Below are 23,510 nucleotides of genomic sequence, written 5' to 3'. Positions count from 1 at the left end.
TGTCACTTCATCGCCGACTGATATCTTTGCTGGTGGAAGTTAGAGACCGGCCTCGTTGATTGTACAGTAGCACACGCACGACACAGTCGGCTGATATGGCAGAGAGATGCTACACCAAAAGAGTCAGTTGTCGTGCTATTCCAAACTTAGCTCGCTGATACAAGGTGAAGACTGGCTGCGCTGGTCCAATTTATACTGCGCCTAGTGGGATGCCTGTGCCATCCCACTGGTCACAATGACTCAGCCATAGAGTTCTCATTACATCTATGCCCAAATATGGTGTATGTCAGCTAATGTATCTGTATCTGTATAAGAGTCAAATGATTCAGCTGACTCCATATACTGTATGGAGCTCCAAGTCGACCATGACCATTTATGGAGTAATGACGTTACTCAAATTGACTCTCTTGCCCTCTGCAAACAGTATGATTTGAATTTGAGATCACCATATATGGGCATAAAAGGGAGACAGACAGACAGACAGACAGACACAACAGGTTCTCTGACAACGGGTACAATGGGTATTGCATAACCGGGTGGGGCATGCATTCCCAACTTGCATTGTTCCCGACTTGCATCTTCGATCGATATGTCCATATACTGTGGCATACATAGAGATCCGGTTCTAGATTTAGATAGATATTTAGAGATCTGATTTTTACCAATGCCTGGTAATAATTTCATGTGAATAGCATCAAGGTAAATACATTTACTGGACAAAACATTTGAAGCATTCAATATTTATTTTGTGTGTGTGTAAATGTATATGTTCAGTATAGGCCTATACGTTATTTTCAGGGTATTGGGGGTGTAAATGTATATTTATTATATATAATTAATGTTGTATTTCAGGGTATTGGGGTTGTAAATGTGTATTTATATATAATGTATGTTGTATTTCAGGGTATTGGGGGTGTAAATGTGTATTAGGATTTCCGCTAGGCAATTTGTGCTGGCCACCTTGACCGACAGGATTATATTTTTCCAGCCAAAGAATAAGCGAGTGCGGTAGAAGAGGGATATCCTTATATGGGATGCCTGGATGACTTATTTACGCTTTTATGTAGATCCCAGTGGACAGCATGCACTGTGATAGGTTTCCTTCTTTGAAGAACACAGTGTGGCTAATTGCATTTTAGGAAAAAAGAAAAACAAACAGCCAACCGAAAAGTAACTATTACTTCACAGCCTTCTACAAATGTACTTAAAAGTAAGATATTTGTCTTGGAAATGTACTTAAGTAAAAGTAATAAGTATTCAAAATATCTAAGTAAAGTGCAGATACTCAAAATCTGTACATAAGTACAGTACTCAAGTAATTTTACCCTGTTACTGTCCACCACTGACCCTTACCATAGTCCTAACCCTTCCAGTATGACCCGGAAACCAAAAGACAGAGCCTACAGTGGAAGACCCGAACTTCACCCAAACCCAAGAAGGCGCGCTTGTCCAGATCAAAGATCAAGGTCGTGCTGATCGCATTCTTCGACCAGAAGGGAGTGGTCCATCATGATTTCGTGCCTCAGGGTCAGACAGTCACCCAGCCCTTCTACCAGCAGGTCCTCAATCACCTCCATGACCGGGTTTGGCGCAGCAGGCGGGCTCTGTGGAGAGACAAGTTATGGCTGCTCCACCATGACAGCACGCCTGCGTACACAGTGCTCACTGCAAGCTCTGTCTCTTGGTTTCCGGGTCCTACTGGAAGGGTTAGGGTAGTTGGGTTAGGATTAACCCTAACCCTAACCCTGAAGCGTGTCACTTTGTGCCGTGCTACGAGCTTGCAGATCTGCTATTTTTGAAGAATCGTGAAAACTTGTGCAAATCTTTGAATATATTTATTTTTAAAGCAAACATTTTTAACTAAAATCTTTGCTTCTGGGAGTTACCTGGAACAATACATTTTGAGATGGGGGTGATCGGTGGCCAAAGCAGTAACAGCAGGGTAACAGCAATGTGCTACGTGCCAACTTGTTGGCATTACTCCTGGCAAAAAGTGGTGGCAGCTCCTACCTGGTGACCGGAAGGTATTTTCTGCATCAAAATGGCTTGGTTTCATTCTTGGGGGCTGTATTACAAACATTATAGCCCAATTATAATACTTTACCAGATTATACCTTTAAAGGGCCATATATGCCATAAGAAGCCATTTTCCTTCTGCCAAAAGGTTTTCCTACCTGGTGACTGAAAGTTTGTTTCTGCCTCAAAATTACCTGATTTAATTCTTGAGGGTTATATTTCAAACATGATAGCTCAGTCAGACCAATGTAACAGTGGACATACGTCTAAAAGGCCATATATATGCATATTACTCCTGCCAAAAAGGGATGGTTGGACTGTTGATCTGAAATGTTTAAAACAAAACCCTCAAGAATGAAACCAAGCCATTTTGATGCAGAAAAAAACTTCCAGTCACCGGGTAGGAGCTTTTGGGCCTGATTGAGCTATAATGTTTGAAAAAGAATCCTCAAGAATGAAATACGTTTTCAGTTACCAGGTAGGACTAATGTATATTATGGCTAAGGGCACGGTCACACCGCACTTTTATTTTACCAATGGGGCGGAATCTGCCAATGCTTTGTCAATGCAAATGCGTGGATCCGAGTGAAAGATGTGCAAGACCATGAATCCACGCATTTGCATTGACAAGCATAGGCAGATTCCGCCCCATAGGTAAAGCCGGTGGGACCGCGCCCTAATGGCCTTTTAGATTTCACTCTAAAAAAGTGAAATAGTCTCCTACAAGTGCAATATCCCCTAACCTTTCTCCTATATGCTGCTGAGGACTCCTGTTGTGCAATATTTCTGTCTCTTTATGAACTGACTGTGATTTTATTTATTAGTGAAGAGTTTAGTACTGTAGTATCTTAGCATTCTTTAACAAGGAGTAGTTTTAGATTATAGTAAGCCAGTGGAACGAAATTTCATTCAACTATGCATTTCATGTATTGTTGAAAGTATGTAGGCTATAGTGAAAGATTAAAGGACGACTTCACCCATTTTCAACTTATCCTCATTAATGCTCCTGATAAAATTGTGTTTTTTCTACTAATTTCTTTCTACTCACTCTGTGTCTCATAGGAGGGCTGTGGACATTTCAGAAACCCGTCTACCAGTGACATCACCCATGAAAATGGGTGAAGTCGTCCTTTAACTATTTCTAAAATAAATAGAATATTTAAGGTGTTTTTAATTTTACATTTTAGTTATAGAGGACAATTATAATGTAATAAGGTATATTTGGCATATTAGCCAGGGATCCTTTTAAGAGCACTCAAAACAAACTGATCAGGTTACTACTAAACAGTGGTGGAAAAAGTACTCAAATGTTTTAGCAAATGTATCAATATAATAATAATTGTAGATCTGCTTTTCAAGATTTTCAAATTGCCAAAATGTATATAGTAGGGTTGTCCGATATTGGCTTTTTTACCGATAACCGATATACCGATATTGTCCAACTCTTAATTACCGATACCGATATCAACCGATACCGATATATGCGGGGATTATTGTGATTAGGGTAAGCTCAAATTTCATATCACACACACCATATACAGTAAGAACTCCTGTAACTTATTTATAAAGCAAAAAAAATAAATAATAATAATACAACCGATACCGATATTTTCCCGATATTAATTTTTATGCTAATATCGGCCGATAATATCGGACATCCCTAGTATATAGAGTTGAAGTGGTTAAATTATGTTTTGTAAGATAATCAGAATGTACAAAGTTACTTTTTCTTATAATTGTAGTGGAGTAAAAAGTACATTATTTGCCTCTGAGATGTAGTGGAGTAGAAGTGAAATTACTGAAAACTGGAAATTCTCTGGTAAAGAAGAAATACCTCAAAATTGTACTTAAGTACAAGTGAATATACTTAGTTACTTTAAACCACTGCTACTAAACCTCACTCCTAGGAATCAGCTAACCCCTGCTGATTATGAGGGTGGGGTGGCTCAGGGTAGAGGACAGCAACTTGCAATGGGCCTGGTGGTCTTCAAGCACCGGCACCAAGATACTCAAGGGACCAGTGCAGTGCCCATGGACCTGTTTGACTACTTCAAGAAAGTGAGTGATGCCCACAGGCACAACACCAGAGGGAGCCTTTGCAAACTGTTAATAAAGTATTCAATCAATCAATCAATCAATCAATACTGTAATTCACAAAAAATTATAGTCTTAAAGAGATATTTTTTAATAATTATGATTGATACCTTGTTATGATCAGAATTCAAAACTTCAGTTTATAAAATAATTCAAATAACAAAACAATATGTGGGTTTTAGCTAGCCTATAATCCAGTTTGGATTTTTAAATCCAAACTGAAGACCCATCTTTTTACTCTTGCTTTTTAACATAGCTTGAGGTCATTGTCTGTTGATTGTTTGTCACTGCTTTGTTTTTGTTTTTCTGTTATTATTGCTACTGCTTTTATATGCCTTTACTTTTCTTTGTAAATAGACTAAGGTCTATTTGTTCTTGCTATTTGTTTGGAAAGCACTTTGGGTCAGCTGCTGTTGTTTTTAAATGTGCTATATAAATAAAATTGACTTGACTTACTTGACTATAGACAAATTATCTAAGATTCTTACACTTATTCACATGCCTGCAAAGCAAGTAGAAACAAAAGGGGAAAAAAACAGGCACGTTCAAAAGGTTCTGCAACTTGTGGCCAAATACATTCTCAAAACGCAAAGGATAAATACATTTGTTTTAATTCCAATGGCATTTTCTATTTTGAAATCAAAACTTGTTGGCCAAAAAGAAGCTTTCCATTGAGAAAGAGTTGGCTGCTGCCCCGAGATGCTGCAGCTGTAGTATCAAAATCAGGGATGTCAATTTTACACCGAGTGAATGCATAGATTATGCGAAAACTAGCCATTCTCCAGGAACAGACGGACGGACCAATAATAGATCAATATTAAATGAATCACTATGTTATTAGCCTATTATTATATTATTATGTATTTATCTATCAATCATTTTGCATTGTCAACTCAAATGGGAATAGTTTGAAACACGAACCCATTACATATTTAACATTGCCTACTTGCACATTACTTTATCTAAACAGTTCCTTATGCGAAAACGGGATAGAACGTGATATCTTGAACATAAGTGCGGATTAAAGATGTTAGTTTCATAATTTCTACCAACACTTTAGAAAGTGTTTGTTAAAAAAAACAATGTTGAAGCCATGCATGTGCTATACTTTCTTTAACTGATTTAATACGTCTATATAGGCGTAGGTTTAAAACCTATATCCTATATGAAGTATTTTTTTGCAGCCTGCTCAGGTTAATCTCAGTAAAATTTCACTATCTTTTTTTATTTTGCCTAATTTTCAACTTCCCCAACCAACCCTGTGTAACGTTATGGTCGCACAGCCCTTTCTCTCAATCCCAGAATTTTTCTTTTTTTTTCTTTTCTTTTTTCTCTTTTTTTTTCTTTCCTGTCATGCAGACTAATATAACTGGCCGGCGCTGCAATTTCGGAATCTGTCCTACAGTCCTCGTATATGGCGGACGAAAAAATTTCCACAAGAGGAACCGCAACAACACACAACCCTGTGAGTGTGTGTGTGCGGCGCGCGTGTGTGTGTATGTGAGAGTGTAACAAAATGTGTGTGCACGGGGGCAACAACGCAGACTGTACAACAAGCAGCACAGCGCGGACCAGAGAGAGAGATTTTTTTTTGTTTTTTCACGTCATGACGACTCAAATTGGAAAATGTCGCTCTGTTTGAGGCAATAAAGCGCGTCTGCGTCTAAACATTTTTTTTGGGGAAATTCTGAAACAAGTCAATTTTCAGAGAGAATCGCGGAGTCGTCAGTTGTGTTGTGTTTGTGTTGTGTTGTCCTCTAGCTCGAGGAAAAGAGAAGGTTTTTTAGCTGCTGACTCGCATGAGCTACATCGTTGCCACCGGAGGTACGTCAAACAAATCACTATATTATTGTTTCTGATTCTAGAAACAAAATTTTAGAATTTCGCAAGGGCCGCAATTAGAGCTTATAGTGCTCGCAGCCGGGTCTCATTCTTCCGTGTTAATTAATCATCATCTGAAGGTTGCACTTATTAAATGTATGAAATGTTGCTACTATTCTATATGTCAGGGTGCTGCTTTTTTTAGAAGCCATCCTAAAACAGACCTAATAATAATCTGTTGATTTTTGTCCCCTCTTCTTTTCTTATTTTTAAAACGGCGATTTCCAAATAAAGTTTTCAGCTAGATATAACTGATATAACTAAACTAGCCCCGGTTATGCACCCTAGTGTACTTTTAATAAAGCACTTATGAGATGCTTTGTCCATTCTGAAAGAGCGTGGGAACATAACATGAAGGACAAGGAGGGGAGGAACAATTCTCAAACACAAAAACCTCCTGCAGCCATGTTTTGTGAATTTGCCTGCAAATTTTGACCAAAGCTTGTGGCTGTTGTTAACGTCATGTATGCGCTGGTTTAATACTTTGGCAACATGTGATCTATATTTAACTAGTAGTAGAATCATTCCCAGGGGAGAGAGAACGCAAAGCTCAGCACCTTGTCAACATTTTGACTTCTATCTTCCCCAAAAAATATTCAGGGTTTCAATTCTTTTTATTTGTGGAGTTGGCGCCACCTGTAGGTGGTCATTTTGGGAAAGAATTACGAAATTGTAATTGGACTACTTTGAAATTTGTTTAGTTTTATGGAGGCTTAAGTGTTTATGCACATGTTGGCCACAATATGTTTAAAAATAACACATACATGTTTACATGTTGTTGTATGCATGCATGCCACTGTTGTTCAACACACTATTTGTTTTTTGCTTAATTCACTCGAACATACTTACATGCATTTAAAAAAATATTTTCAAAACCTTAATTAAGTACAATATATGTTCACAAGTACTATTGTATGTTTGTTCTATTCTTTCTGATGCTTCTACACTGACTGCCAGGGAATGTACAACAACTTGAATTTGTGTTGCTTATTGTTGGTGTGATGAATACAGGCTGTCCTTTGTGGTGTCTCATAATTACATAAGCTGCAACAATCCACTCTGATTCCTGTAAAGCTATACTACTTTTGATGGCTGACATCAACAAACAGAGAGAGATAGAGAGAGGTGTGTGTGTGTGTGTGTGTGTGTGTGCGTGTGTGTGTGCCCCCATGGAAATAGGATTGTGGTGCTGATGCGCAATTGTTAACCAATTAAACCCCAGCATGCTTATTCTGGGGAAAACTTTAGCTGAAAATAGCCAATCGAGCTTGTCTATCGGCTATTTAATGTATAGGGGGGGGGGGAAATGAAAACGACATTAGTATAGAGCCCTGTGGAACTCCGCTCAGCGATGCATGGGGTTTGAGTGGTTAAGCAAAGGGGAGCAATGTGCACCAACTCTGTAAATGTGTAAGAGGGACAACAAAACTTAACACATAATAGTGAACTGAATGGTGGCGAAAGAATTCAGGAGGAAGACAGTGTCAGCACATTTTTGGGACAGGAAAAAACAATCAACCTATCTCTGCACTGTTTACACAAATCTTCTGGATGCAAAAACAATTTCCCATCTTGCATGGCTTGCTTTTATTGTAAGGGAATCTGTGAAAGCCATTTTCCCTGTGTGTAATTTTAGCATTGACCTTCAGAACTGTATAAATTTAAATAGTTGATGGAACATTTTATGCTTTGCCTGATGAATCTGAGAATTAATTCAACTTTTATAGGCTTAGGTATCTAATCAAAAAAAGTACTAGGGAGCGTTAATGATATTCAGAAATTATACAGAAGCAACTTGCATGATTTAGGAGTGAAGAGTGAAGAGAAGGGATTGTTTGAAATCAGAATGCTAAAGGAACCAGGATGCAAAGCTCTCAGATAAGAGTGATACTAAGTTTGTTTTTTAATTAAACACGCCTTAGACCATGATTATACATTTGATGACAACAATTATGTTGACCATTGGGAATGCCTGACGTATTATCAAATATTAAATCACAAAAGCTGTTCCCTCAGGCAGAAGGTAGTGGACAAATGAGACTGAATGCATTTGCTGTATTTGTGGCTCAAATGATCATTAACTTAACATAATAGGTCGTTTCTTTATTCTAAGATGTATGCTATAGGAAGTCACTCACTACCTAAATGCCGTGTCAACTATCTATTATATGAATATGATTACAAAATTGTTATGTGAGCGTCGCTGTGTCTTAAGGAAAACACAACCCCTGTGGGCGTAATAAATGTATTTGAACACCTTATGCCCCTGTAGTTTTAGTATTCTCAGAGGCATGTTGCAAATGTCTCAAAATGGCATCACTCAAATTAGACTCAAGGGAACGGCTTTTCAGGGGTTTGGGGCTGCTGCATTAAAAAATTCTGTGCATTCTGCACATATTCTTTTTGCCTGCCTCTCCCTTTTTAAAAAACGAACCTTATTGGTCTCATGAATAATGCATAAAGACTTTCAATTGCTGCAGCAAAAGAAAATTAGGCCTGTTTTGCGTGCGGTGGTTATGTACGCAGAACATTTTTTTTGTGATGTTGATTATTTTTCTGGAAGGTAGAGCGATGGCTGTGCTGCATCTCTGAAAATACAAATTTTCAGCAAAGCAAATCTCATTTTCTGTGAGTGAAAATGGGAGGGGTGAAACTCCTATGGGTTTTAATGAATCCATAAATCACAATGCTTGCAGGTTTGCTCTGGCTGCCTCAGTCTGCAGTGCAATTTTGATTTTCATCAAAAATGTAATCTGCCAGCCTACAAGGGGCTTAGCAGCAGACCGGATGCCGGCTTGAATTTCTAATTTTAGGGCCTGATCTTTCAGGATTTATTTCAGTATAATTCAAGGCTGCTTTTCAATATCTCTAGTTATTAAATTTTAATTCATGGCATTACCATATAGATTGAAAAAGGTTTTTATGGGGGTTTTGGAGTGCACAAGGACGGAATTCTATTCAACTGTATGGCACACTTTCCTTTTTTCCCAGAGCAATCTAGAGGGGGTGGGTGGAATTCTGTCATTTCTCTGCATTATTGCTTTTTGAAATTGTTTTTCGTGAGCCATCTCTGGCGACAGTTATTGTAAAAGAAAGGATCATTTACATTTGTTTCAAGGGAAAAGGGGTAGCATATAGCGAAGTATTTAGGCTGAAACAGGTTTTGGTTCCCCCTTGCCACTGACTTTTTTTGGTTATTGCAAATATTGCACAGTGAAGCAGTACCCTTTTACATATTTACAGACATATTTCAGCTGATTCTTATTTTCAATTTCCCTGGAACATCAAGGTTATGATGAGCCTTGTGTTTCACTTTCTTTAAACCCTCTAAACGTCCTTTCCTGGAGTTCCCCAGGGATCTACTTGGTCCGCTCTTTTTTCCCCTCTATACACAAAATCCCTTTGCTGATCTTCGCTGATAGCTGATCTACAAGCTCACTCCAGAATTGGGAAGGGTGCTGATGTGTATGATGCATTTTAGATATTATTACAGTTTATTTTACATTGTTGGGCACTGGTCTACCCGGGAACGACTTGGGTATGCATGCCCCACCCGGTTATGCAATATCCATTGTTAGAATACAATACACGTTGTACCCGTCTGTCTGTCTGTGTCCCTTTTATGCCCATATACAGTATGAAGTTCTGTGTGCGGCATGCCAAATATAGTGTACATAGAGCTATATAAAAACTAGAGAACAGATGGAAAATCCCCGCCCATTCATTTCAATGAAAGTTGTCCACCCATGCAGTGAACGGAAGTACACTCCTTCTGGGGTTGGCACCACCTTTGGTGCCAATAGAGCAGGCGCACTAGGGTTTCACAAATCCCCCTGTGGGCCACTCGGCGCATCGCTCCCTTGGGGTTTGAAGTCAATCGGTCGGGTGGTTAGATGTGCTTGTGACTCTTACTCACTGACTCAATGACTCGCTCGCTCACTCACAGAGATTTTGTGAATGTACTGTATGTATAGATAGATAGATAGATAGATGCAGAACATACTGATGTGGATGTTAAAGCAAGTAGGAGCACCAGGATTATCCTAGTAGTGCAGTGATTGATTTGGTTCATTGTTGTGCAGGGACAGACACAGTAGTGCACACAATTAGGCCAATTATTTTAAGTACCTCAGTCAGTACAGTGCAGAATACTGAATTGTGAATAAGTGCATCATAGAGATGTATTTCCCTGCATGTGTGTAGACTCCCAGACAACTCCAGCAACATGGCAAATAATAAGCGTTGTGCAGTAGTCTCGCTAGCACATTGTGGTTAATATCCATGTGCTGACATTTAACAAAAACAGCTGCCCCCAATAATGAGCAGAACAGTCTATTGTAAATGTGCTTGCCTCCTGCAAAACTGGTTTCATAAATGGAAATTATCCACACAGTCACAAACCCATTCACACATTGCCCAAAGTTAAACTGTTAACCACTTAAGCCCTATATACTTTGTTATGCAACGAGTAGCTATAATAGCCGATCTACAAGCTCACAACGTGTCGCAGCACAACACGTTCTGAGCTTGTGGATCAGCTGTTTTAGCTTTTTATTCATATTTTGTTTTCTTGGAAATCTTTGAAAATGTTTACCTATAATATGTCGAAAATGCGGAAATGCGGACACCAGGTTGAAAGTAGTGGTTAACCCTTTAAGATCGGGACGCATCTGTGTGTCATTTTAAGATTTCTTAAAAAATAGCAGATCTGCTATTTTTGGAAGAATCGTGAAAATTTGTGCAAATCTTTAAATATATATTTTTAAAAGCAAACATTTGTAAAATATCTCTTCCAGGGACCCCCAGAAGCAAAGATTTGAGTTGCCCATGTTCGCTTTATAAAATATATATTCAAAGATTTGCACAATTTTTCAAAAATAGCAGATCTACAAGCTCATAGTGCGGCACTCGGTATGAGCTTGTACATCTGCTATTTTTGAATGGCCAAAGAAATCTAAAAATGACACAGATGCGTTCCCGGTTTGAATGGGTTAAGCTTTCTGCAGTGGTACTTGTGATGGATCTCTGCTAAAGCTCAGGTGAAAATGAAATTGATGGAATACAATGACCCCATTTCATGGTTGATGTGGCATGGAGCTCTGGGTTAATTCTATTGGCTTTTTGTTTTGGCTCATCAACTTGTGCTTTTAAATGTAGCCTAATGACCGCTGATACATATATTACCTGGAGTGGGCACAGAAAATTCCCGCCCACTCATTTCAATGAAACTTGCTCACCCAGCGCATAGGCTACTTGAGACCGCCGAGACAATTAAAGGACGACTTCACCTATTTTCAACCTCTTTTTTATGTTTGGTCCTCACTAATGCTAGTGATAAAATGGTAAAAAAAATCACCTCGGCCTGTGTCTCATAGGAAGGCTGTGGACACTTCATAAACCCGCCTACCAGTGACATCATCGTTAGGCAGGTTTTTTTTTCTCTTCCAAACAAGATTTCAAATTTGTATTTATTAATAACACGAGAACAATGGCTTCCAGCATGCAAAATTTCCAGGAATAGAAACACAGCGTTTCTATTAGCTTGGATTTCCCATCGATCACTGATCGGCGGGTTTCTGAACTGTCCACACAGCCCTCCTCTGAGACACAGGCCGAGTTAACAGAAATGGTGGCATATTATAATGAGCATTACAGTGAGGACCAATTCTATGAAGAGAGGTTGACAATGGGTGAAGTAGGTCCTTGAAGCGTTATTCTACACTTCGTTGCACAACAGTGTCGTGCAGTTGTTGATCTACAGGCTCACAACACATTTTTACGACATGTTGTTATAGCTTTGTAGAACTGCTAAATCTCGATTGAATCGATTAGTTTGATGTTGCACCTTTGTTAACATACATGATCTTTCTGTTTATTTAGGTATAATGTGCTTTTGAAAATACTAGACAGAAGGGCACTCGGCTGGCAGCGGTAAAGTACCTGTCCACCACCGCAGAGACTAGACGAGTTTGAATCCTCCGCAGGGCATATGATCCCGCTTGGATGAGAATACAAATACAAAGGGGCCTCCTCACTGGCCGGTGAGCCAGCGGGGATGAAGAGCATTAACAATACACAAGAGGGCCTGATGGGGAATGCAGAAATTGGTATAACGACTAAATTGGGAGAAAATAAGTGGCGGAAATAATTGGCTACTCTAAATTATAAAAAAAGAAGGAGAAAAAAACAGAATTTTACAGACAGAAATAAAGGTCACATGACAAAGAGATCCATCATGTGCCTGAGTGTATTAGTAATGGAAATTAACCCATTAAAACGGGAAAGCATTTGTCACTTTAGATTGTAGCTATACACTAACCACATTGGTTCTCAAACCAAGGTAAAAGTAGTCCATATAGCATCACAATCATTTTAACCATTATTTTATACTTTGGCTATTCAAAAATAGCAGATCTACAAGCTCACTCTATGAGCTTGTAGATCTTCTATTTGAGAAAAATCTTGAAGATTTGTGCAAATCTTTGAATATATATATATATTTACTCAAATCTTTGCTTCTGGGGGTCCCTGGAACAAAATGTTTTGAGATGGGGGCGGGTCCGCGGCCAAATACATATCAATTTGGGGGTCCTTGACATGAAAAAGTTTAAGACCCACTGCTCTAAATGTGTTGTCACGTGACAAAGAGATCCATCATGTGCATGAGAGACCCTGTGTTGCAACATGTGACGTTACACTCCACAGCTTTGTGGAGCTCTTCTCTAATGCAGCGCTTCTCAACCTGTGTGGGTCTGGACCAGGGTTGCCAGATCTGCTTATTATAATTTCCCTGCAAGATTTTTATTTGAAAATAGCCGATCTACAAGCTCACAACGCGTCGCATCGCGACGCGTTGTGAGCTTGTAGATCTGCAATTTTCAAATAGCTGATGCATATGTTAAAGTGCTCGTGTGGCCCATGGCCGCTTCTTTTGGGCTGGTTTTCCTAGACCTGGTTGCTTGTTTCTCTCACAGAATCTGGCAACACTGGTCGGGACCCCCAGGGGGGGTCACCGCATGATTATTTTAATTTTTTGGGGGGTGGGGGGGTCCCCAGATGATAATTTTAAGTGACTTTTAAGACCTTTTTAATACCTAAAAGAAAAAGACTATTACTGCATCAAAACTATTCTATTACAACAGGTCAAACATCGGCCAAATTGTTCAATAATATAAGAAAGAGGCAAAAATGTAGAAAATAGCCGCTCGATCTGTGGAACCGAGTCAAACTAAATGTAATGCCCGAACTCCTACATTCCAAGTGCTTATCAGGGTGGGGGGTCCCCAGTTAAAATATTATCTTTTGGGGGGGTCACGGAATGAAAAAGGTTGAGAATGAGAGCCACTGCTCTAATGCAGTGGTTCTCACACTTTTTTCATGCCAAGGACCCCCCAAATTGATATGCATTTGGCCCCGGACCCGCCCCCCCGCCCCATCTGAATGTTTTGCGTCAGGGACCGCCTGAAGAGAAGATTTGTGTTTAAAAAAACATCTAAATGATTCAAAATGTTCCGATACTTTCAAGATTAAAAACAAAAAGTTAAAAAATAGAAAACAAGCTTGCAGTCACTAAGTGACGGGCTGTGAGCTTGTATATCTGCTATTTCTTTAACGGCCAACGTATAAAATATGGATGGTGGTTGTGAGTGTGAAACTGTCAAATTTAGCTGGGGACCCCCTGAAACCCCCCCCCGACCCCCCTCCCACTGTGAGAACCACTGCTCTAGTGTGATTTACGAGAGACTAGTGATATGCTCAATATGAAAACCTTTTGGCCATCGATTGATCTGCAAGCATTTCAGTCCCGCAGGAATCTCAACGATCAATACATCTTTCTCATAATTGTAATTGTTCTCTCCTGAATGGGGGAGATGGCAGTGTGTTGTTTTCTATGGCTTGTATACAGTTTCTTTTTTGTATTTTTTGAGTGTTCATTTGGTTTGGCATTTTTACTAGTATGCTGACAGAGAGGCTGTATGAAAAACGTTGCGCACAGCAATGAACACATTCCATGATGGTGTGGAAATGTAGTGCTTCTTGGCAGATTTGAGATGTAACTGTAGCTACATTATTGTGAATGACATTGGCCTGTACTGCACCAAAATGTGTCATTTTGACATTGGATGGAAAAGACATGTGCTCGTATCCGTCATTCTCATGTAGACTAGCTCAGTAGCTGTGCAAACTAAGTGCCTGTCTATTCTAGTAGCCAATTCAGACTTACTCACACATTGATAACAATTCAATTCACTCATATTTATTCAATTCACTCATATTTATGGTGTACACACAACAAGATCAAAAGCATTTATTTGCCAGTGTTCCCTTGAGTGGTTCTCAAACTTTTTCATGCCAAGGACCCCCAAAATTGATATGTATTTGGCCGCGGACCCCCATCTGAAAATATGTTGTGCCAGGGATCTCCATACAAGATTTGTGTTAAAATGTTTCAAAAATGATTTGGCATAATTATGATCCCACTATAATGACAAATTTATACTCATTTGAATAAATATTTCACACCCATTAAGCACTGCAGTTATTGGCATGAACGCACATACGCACACGTCTGCCCCCCCCTGAACGCACACACACACACACACACACACACACACACACACACACAGAGCGGTGCACACAAGAGTTTGTTCCATTATTAAAGGCTTAAATCTCAAATTGGAAATTGAAATAGACGGCAAACTTGAATAGGCCCTGAATTTGAAAAGGCATTTATAGAGCTGTGAATTACTGGAACATTGTACCTGTCCGGTGCCTAAAATTCAACACTTATCAATTTATGTTTGTCAGTTATTTAAACTGTGTTTAAATAATTGACAACTCCAATATGTTTTGTTGCGAAAGGCATGTCAAAATATTGAATTTGAAAACATGTCTTTGTAAAACGATTCCTACACTAAATGACTAAATGTCAGCAGACACCTTTTCTAATTAGTGTTTCTAATCATTGCTCTTTGTTCCAGTGAATGGAAATCTTAATGCTACAGCTACAATGACATTCTAGACAATTGTGTGTTTTGCAGCTGTATAGCAACAGTTTGCGGAAGGCCATTTCCTGTTTTCAGTATGACAATAATATCCCCAGTGTCCCCCACACTCTCCCACATAGAAACGGTCTGTTGAGATGAGTAGGCCTGTCACAAATCCTATATTAATCCATTAAGACCGGGAACGCAGCTGTGTCATTCTAAGATTTCTTTGGCTATTCATAAATAGCAGATATACAAGCTCATAGCGCGGCACCGAGTGCCGCGCTATGAGCTTGTATATCTGCTATTTTTGAAAATTCTTGAAAATGTGGGCAAATCTAAGGGGTTGACACTAACGCCTGCCCACCTGCCCGGGGCAGGTAAATAAAATGGTCGGGCAGGTGAAGTTTGCTATCGGGTTGCCCGACCGGGCAGGTGCGCATTTTGAGTGGGGACGGAACAACCACATAACTGTTTTTATATAATGTTGAGGTATGACATTTTTTATCGTGCAGCTCCAGAACTCGCAAGTAGAAAGTCAAAAATAAGTGTTAAATTGAACAGTAATTAAAATTTTGCTTGCCATTTTATAATGGATGATTTACTTTTCGGGCAAGTGGGCAAGACCTGTGGGCAAGTAGAACATGACCTGTACTTGCCCGACGGGCAAGTGCCTCTGAGACCTTAGTGTCAACCCCACTATACTGGATATGTTTTAAAGTGAACATTTTTAACTCTGATCTGTGCTTCTGGGGGGTCCCCAAATATCCACTTATTTTGAGATGCGGTCCGCGGCCAAATGCATATCATTTTGGGTGGTCCTTGTCATGGAAATGTTGGCGCACCGCTGATATACAGTAACAACATAACTGTTGGGATTTAGAAAACATTTTTAGATTATGTATTTGGCCGCGGACCCCCATCTCAAAAGGTTTTGTTCCAGGGACCCCCCAGAAGCAAAGATTTAAGTTATAAATGTTTGCTTAAAAAAAAAAAAAAAAAATATATATATATATATATATATTCAAAGATTTGCAAATATTTTCACGATTAAAAAAAAAAGAAAATAGCCAAATAAATCTTAAAATGACACAGATGTGTTCCCGGTCTTAATGGTTTAAATTGCCTAGAGGGTAGACCAATGGTGGGTGGACGTCACGTGTCCACCCACCATTGGTTGCCTCCAGGGGCCACATTAGCCCCCCCCAGGGCCACAGGCACACCGTTGCTCCAATCCTCACCAAACATGCCACAAACACTGTTCAGAGGTCTGCCATATCAATAGTCACACACAAAAAACGGCAACTAAATTGCACACATAAGGGGCTACAGCAGTGTCTAACATTTCAAATGGGCATAACTCGATGACCATTGCTCTGATCATAGGACTGGATTTTCAGGCCTGAAAATCTAGTTATTACTAAATTGCCTAATTGCAATTATTTGACATAATCACAATTAATTTTTGTTTTATCGTCAATCGTTTTCCATTCATCGCTATGAATTAATCTGTTAAAAATGTTCATACATTAAAAAAAAAATTACCAGATTTACCGATCAGCTATTTCCATAATTTCTTTTCAAAGATGTCGAAAGTATTAGATTATTAATAATTGTGGCTTACTTTGGCCATAGTACATGATCTATTTTTGATTATTGGCACCGCTCATTGTCAGTCATTTCTTGGCATATTTAAGTTATTAGTATCACGTCTACCCTGTGTACATTCTTTGTTATGCAAAGCCTAAAAGGCAAAACGGGAATGTCATTTGTATTAATATACGTTTGTCAATGCCAAACACACAATTAAATCGTTAATTGCACTTATTTGTGTGACAATTAATCATCAACTAAACTTTCACAATGGTGACAGATGGGGTTGGGGTTAACACAGGGCTGAGGGAACATAAACATGCTCCCACAAACACTGTAGCACCAATGTGCCAAAACTAGTGAAAGATATCATCTGTCGGATGGAAACCTGATCTACAAGCTATGAGCTTGTAGATATGCTACTTTTGGAAAATCTTAAGTGTGTGTGTGTGTGTGTGTGTGTGTGTGTGTGTGTGTGTGTGTGTGTGTGTGTGTGTGTGTGTGTGTGTGTACAGTGTACACAGTGTTAAAGCGAACATTTTAACTCCGATCTGTGCTTCTGGGGGTCCCTGCCTGGCACAACATATTTTATGATGGGGGTCCGCGAGCCAAATACATATCATTTTGGGTGGTCCTTGACATGGAAAAGTTGGAGCACCACTGATATAGAAACATACTGTTAGGATTTAGAAAACATTTTTAGATATGTATTTGGCTTCCGACCTCCATCTCAAAATATTTAGTTCCAGGGACCCCCCAGAAGCCCCCAGAAGTATTTGAGTTACATGTTTACTTTAAAAATATATATATTCAAAGATTTGCACACATTTTCATGATTTTCAAAAAAAACAGCAGATCTACAAGCTCACGAGTGCCGCGCTATGAGCTTGTATATCTGCTATTTTTGAATAGCCAAAGAAATCTAAAAATGATGAGATGCGTTCCCGGATTGAAATAGGTTAAAAAATGGCAAATATAGCAGATCTAACAGTACAAGCTCAAAACACGTCGCTTCGCACTGCGTTTCGAGCTTGAAGATCTGCTATTTTTGATGCTTTTGTGTGACGCTGTAGTATGATCAAGGAGGGTAAAAAACTTTTAAAAATTAGCATATGGAGATAAGAGGTTTCTGCCCGACAGAAACGATATCCGAGAATAGTGGTGAGTGGCTCTGTGTACAGTAGTCCTACTAGTCCACTAACTTCCGGTTTCTACCATGGCGGTCTCTCAATATAGTTTTTACTAGGATGGCAGGGGTAGAGGAGAGGTCACTGTGGCAAGGTATTTATGTATTATGTTTATTTGGGAGGGACAGCACATATTAATGAACACCACACATACAATGCAATGTAATTACGCCGGATTTAGCAAGAATGCTAATTTCCATCCGTAGTCCCCATACAGAAAGCGAGCAACATTACAAAAAGAGCATATATAAACATGACGAAAAGGTTACAAACAGAAGAGAAAAAAAGCAACAGTAAAATAGGCCTATTTTGACCTAAAATACCAGAGACTCCTAAAAAAACTACATGTAAACCTATTTAAAAATGTTAACATTTGATTGTCCATGATCCATCCTTTTAGTTGGACCTTAAAAGATGTAAAGGATGGACACTATGGATGGACATTATGTTAGTGGGTAGTTTGGAGTAAGATAGGATGGCAGGGGTAGCATTGAGATCACTTTGATAAGGCAGGGGTAGATGAGAGATCACTGTGGTAAGACAGGGGTAGATGAGAGATCACTTTGATAAGGCAGGGGTAGATGAGAGATCACTGTGGTAAGACAGGGGTAGATGAGAGATCACTTTGATAAGGCAGGGGTAGAGGACAGATCACTGTGGTAAGACAGGGGTAGAGGACAGATCACTGTGGTAAGACAGGGGTAGATGAGAGATCACTGTGGTAAGACAGGGGTAGAGGACAGATCACTGTGGTAAGACAGGGGTAGAGGACAGATCACTGTGGTAAGACAGGGGTAGAGGACAGATCACTGTGGTAAGACAGGGGTAGAGGACAGATCACTGTGGTAAGACAGGGGTAGAGGACAGATCACTGTGGTAAGACAGGGGTAGAGGAGAGATCACTGTGGTAAGACAGGGGTAGAGGAGAGATCACTGTGGTAAGACAGGGGTAGAGGACAGATCACTGTGGTAAGACAGGGGTAGAGGACAGATCACTGTGGTAAGACAGGGGTAGAGGACAGATCACTGTGGTAAGACAGGGGTAGAGGACAGATCACTGTGGTAAGACAGGGGTAGAGGACAGATCACTGTGGTAAGACAGGGGTAGAGGACAGATCACTGTGGTAAGACAGGGGTAGAGGACAGATCACTGTGGTAAGACAGGGGTAGAGGAGAGATCACTGTGGTAAGACAGGGGTAGAGGAGAGATCACTGTGGTAAGACAGGGGTAGAGGACAGATCACTGTGGTAAGACAGGGGTAGAGGACAGATCACTGTGGTAAGACAGGGGTAGAGGACAGATCACTGTGGTAAGACAGGGGTAGAGGAGAGATCACTGTGGTAAGACAGGGGTAGAGGAGAGATCACTGTGGTAAGACAGGGGTAGAGGACAGATCACTGTGGTAAGACAGGGGTAGAGGAGAGATCACTGTGGTAAGACAGGGGTAGAGGACAGATCACTGTGGTAAGACAGGGGTAGAGGAGAGATCACTGTGGTAAGACAGGGGTAGAGGACAGATCACTGTGGTAAGACAGGGGTAGAGGAGAGATCACTGTGGTAAGACAGGGGTAGAGGACAGATCACTGTGGTAAGACAGGGGTAGAGGACAGATCACTGTGGTAAGACAGGGGTAGAGGACAGATCACTGTGGTAAGACAGGGGTAGAGGACAGATCACTGTGGTAAGACGGGGGTAGAGGAGAGATTGATTGATTGAATACTTTATTAGCAGTTTCCATTGGGGTCTTTTGTACTAATTCATCGAAACATTTAATGACAGACAAATAATGATAATAATAATAATAATAATACATTTTATTTGTAATGCACTTTTCATTCACAAGGAATCTCAAAGTGCCACAGGGTAAAACATCATCAATCATATAAAGTTAAAAAGCACAGTTTAAAAACAGATATGACTAAACAACAATTCAACATGAAAATGCCCTCTGAAACAAAAACGTTTTCAGGCCTATTTTAAAAGAGTCCAGGGTATATACAATACTATGCAAAACATCATGTAAACAGTTAGAAGATCACTTTGGTAAGGCAGGCGCACCAAGCAGCCGTCATTCTGAAACAGGAATTGATCTTCCCGCAAACTTGGGAAACACAAACACAGTGATTCTCAACCTTTTCTGGTTCACGGCCCAGGCCACAAGTGGTCAGATGGGTGGATCCCCAAATTGATGTAAATGGCCACAGAACCCCATCTGAAAATGTTTTTTGCCAGGACCCCCCAAAATAGAACATTTATGTTCAAAAAATACCTTCAAGATTATTTTTTTTAAAGTTTAAAAATAGCCGATGTACAAGCTCACTGTGAGCTTGTACATCGGCTATTTTTTAATAGCCAACAAATAAAGTGGTTAAAATGATTGTGATGTGAAATGTAGCTGGGGTCCCCCGGGATAGAAGGTGATATTGAAAAGAAAGAAATTAGGCTTTTCCTATTGTGATTTCCTGTATTTTTTTGTTTACCACACTGTCAGAGCTGGTATGTGGACTTCAGGTCTGCTATACAATTACAATAGCGCCGGTTCTCACAATTTTTTTTATTTCAAGGACCACCATAACTCTTTACAAATGGAACCAAATGGACCCTTAACACTCTCAGAGTTACAGGCATGTAACTTACATGCCTGTAACTCTGAGAGCATACAAATGGAACCAAATGTATGATGTAAGCCTAGGGTCCATTTGGAACCCTGTATAGGAATCGTAAAAGGGAACCGTTAATGAATCGGACCGTTAAGAGGGAATCCTTAAAAACCTAAAGTATCCGAACCCTCCGTCCAATACAGTATCCTCAACATGTGATTCTAATTTGAGGTTGATTGGATGTTGCATTCATGTCATATGGTGTTTTCCTTTGTAAGAAATGGGACCCTGGGGCGTGGGGGGTGTTATGCTGAGTTTAGCTCCTTTCCTGGCAACACTATTGATATGAAAGAAGTTATATTGTTACCTCCCTTATAGGGTATAAATACCTACCTTGGACGGTGTGGATATGTTGTCGCCCTATTCCATTGTCAAGCAGCTGAAATCCCCTCAGGATCAATGAAGCTCTGTCAGTCTGCCTGTTTGTCTGTCTGCCTTGAAGACCTTATTAACTTTTGTGTTGTAAAGGTGAAAGATTATAATGACTTGAGCTGATCTTTTTTTTCTTTTTTCTCGTGAAAATGATCAGTAGACTGCCCCAAAGAGATGATTAACTTTTTGGTGGAATTACATCATTCCTCCACGGTGGAAATGCCACATCTTGAGTTTGTTGACAGTTTGCATAGTGGTGGTGTGCAGTGTGCACTCTACTGAGTCCCCAGGGCTTTTGTTGTGTTATCCCTTTAGCCTAAATGTCTTGCTGTACCTCCGTGCTGTTTTACGTTTCTGACTAATAAAGCAGTGGATCTCAAACTTTTTCATATCAAGGTGATATATAAAATGATATGTATGTGGACCTCATCTGAAAAGATTTTGCCTGGGACCCCAAGAAGAGAAGATTTGTGTTAAACATCTTGGCTTAAAAAATTTAAGCACACATTTTCAAGATTTTTCCAAAATAGCAGATCTACAAGCTCATAGCGCGGCACGAAGTGACGAGCCAATAATTCCATGACCAGGTGGCTGGTCAGTAGGAGACTAAAGAGTCTCCTACTGATCGATGACCCGGTCAACTCCTTTAAAACACACACAAAGTATTTATTGTTTGGCCTGGGTGTAAAACTATGGACAGTACAGCCTGTTCCTTTACATCTTGTGGTGCAGCTGACATTTTTCATTGCAATTTGACAGGTGATAATGCTAATATGCTGATATGCTACTATTCTTAGATATTGTAGGTTAGGGGTGACTTGCTCGACATTTCTGTTGGGTGAGTCATGCCTTATTAACTATATTTAACTGGTATTTAATGGTTATAACATAACAATACATAGCTAAGATATTAGCCAATATATTGCTGCTGCTTCTTCTTTTTTATTATTATTATTATTTATTATTTGTAGTAGTAGTTTTATAGTTATAGTTGTGATGGTAGTGTTTGTATTAGTGGTTGTGTTTTGTTGTAGTTTTTTATAGTAACATTCTGCCACCATCTTCTTCAGTAGCCATCTGAAACACACATACTTATTTTGACATTTTGACATTTCAAGTTGGAAAATTGCAGTAATCTACAATTTATTTGGAAATGACATGGATGAAGACTTCTTATCTGCTCTGAGGAAGGCTAATGGCCGAAACGTTGCGTTAGCCGGAATTAAGAGATTTTGTATCGGAGCCCTTAAGTCTTGCATCCTTTATTTTTGGAGTGCCGCAATTTTCCACTTGGGTGGTTATTTTTGGACATGGATGTATTATTAGTGGTAACTCATTCAGTGCATACCACTAGGAAGAAGAGGTTACACTTGATAGTATTCTGTCTTAACTGTGTAGGCATAGGCTAAAAGAGGAACATGGATTGCATTATTAACCCATTCATTTACAGATTTTAGCGTTGGCAATTTAAAAATAGCAGATGTACAAGCTCACAGTGCGTCACTTCGTGCCGTGTTGCGAGCTTGTACATCTGCTTTTTTTAAAACATCTTTTGTTAAGTGTTTGAAACATTTTGAGGGTCCTTGGCACAAATACAGTTTGAGAACTACTGATTTAGAAGGCTTTTGTAGTATCGGCCTCATGTCTTTACCGGGTTAACCTAACTGAACATCAGTCTTTGACCAAGAGCAACCTTACATTTGTCATCATCCATCATTGCCTGTAGTGGCTCGTAGTCATTACAGAGTATAAGTTGTCCCAGACTTTAATGCAACATTTGCCTTTGGAATCTTGTTAAAGAATTCTGAGTCTGAGTCAAGGAGTATTTCGACCAAAGAAATACTTATTTTCTATCAATTACACACCCCATGAAGCCTTGAATTCATGGAGATTTTTTTTGTTTTTGTCGCATTCCTGAGCCAATTTGATTATTGGCTCAGGAATGCAACAAAAACAATCTCCATGAATTCAAGGCTTCATGGGGTGTGTAGTTGTTTCTTTGGGTGAACTACTCCTTTTAAGACTATGGCTGAAAATGGGAGTGAGTCTGCAGTTCTGACTGCAAATGGGGAGTTTATTCCACAGTTTGGGAGCCAGGAGGGAGAAGAGTCTAGAATGTGTTGTCCAGGGTGTTTAACGGAAGGCTTGAACAGCATTCCTGTGTTCGCTGATCTAACTGAGCGGGAAGGGTCATAGGGTTGGGATCATCTAGGTATGAGGGTGTCATGCCTTTGGTTGCCTTCTAGGCCAACAGCGGTGTTTAGCACTGGGCGCAGGCAGCATCCGGAAGCCAATGAAGGGAAGAGAAAAGGGGGGCTGGGGGCGGAGGGGGGGACATAAACATTTTAGGAGGTTGAATACCAGAAACATACTTGTGGCCCATTTGCTTGGACTAAAGAAATCATTGGTAAGCGGACAACAAGCCCTTCTAAAACTAATTGAACTATTCATGATTGCATGATAAATATGACCCCAGCAAAACTGCAGCGAAGGAATGAAATTATTGATTTTTATCACTGTAGTGTATGCCATCATAGTGTGAAATGATGCCTCGCACCCTTGCCATGGGTAATTACAGTATTGTGTTTTCCATTCTACAATGATATTATAATACTGTAGTAAAAGACAGTCATCATACAGTATTATATTTTATGGTTATAACAAAAACATTTTTGTGAAAAGGTTAAAGCTCTATATTCACATAGTAATCATTACTCTA

At 39.7% G+C, this 23,510-nt stretch overlaps 1 protein-coding gene across 1 annotated transcript in view; it reads left to right on the top strand.

Annotated features, from left to right (window-relative positions):
- The first annotated feature begins 5,489 nt into the window (after positions 1-5,489).
- The window catches only part of znf618 (zinc finger protein 618), a 47,194-nt gene continuing 29,173 nt past the window's right edge, over positions 5,490-23,510 (top strand). The window contains exon 1 of the mRNA XM_084046739.1: positions 5,490-5,934. The gene's annotated coding sequence lies outside the window, so the exon portion shown is untranslated. The remainder of the gene's footprint in view (positions 5,935-23,510) is intronic.

The sequence above is a fragment of the Gymnoscopelus microlampas genome, assembly GCF_963454915.1.
Source record: "Gymnoscopelus microlampas genome assembly, chromosome: 21".
Lineage (NCBI taxonomy): Eukaryota > Metazoa > Chordata > Actinopteri > Myctophiformes > Myctophidae > Gymnoscopelus > Gymnoscopelus microlampas.
This window is presented reverse-complemented; position numbering and strand designations above follow the sequence as displayed.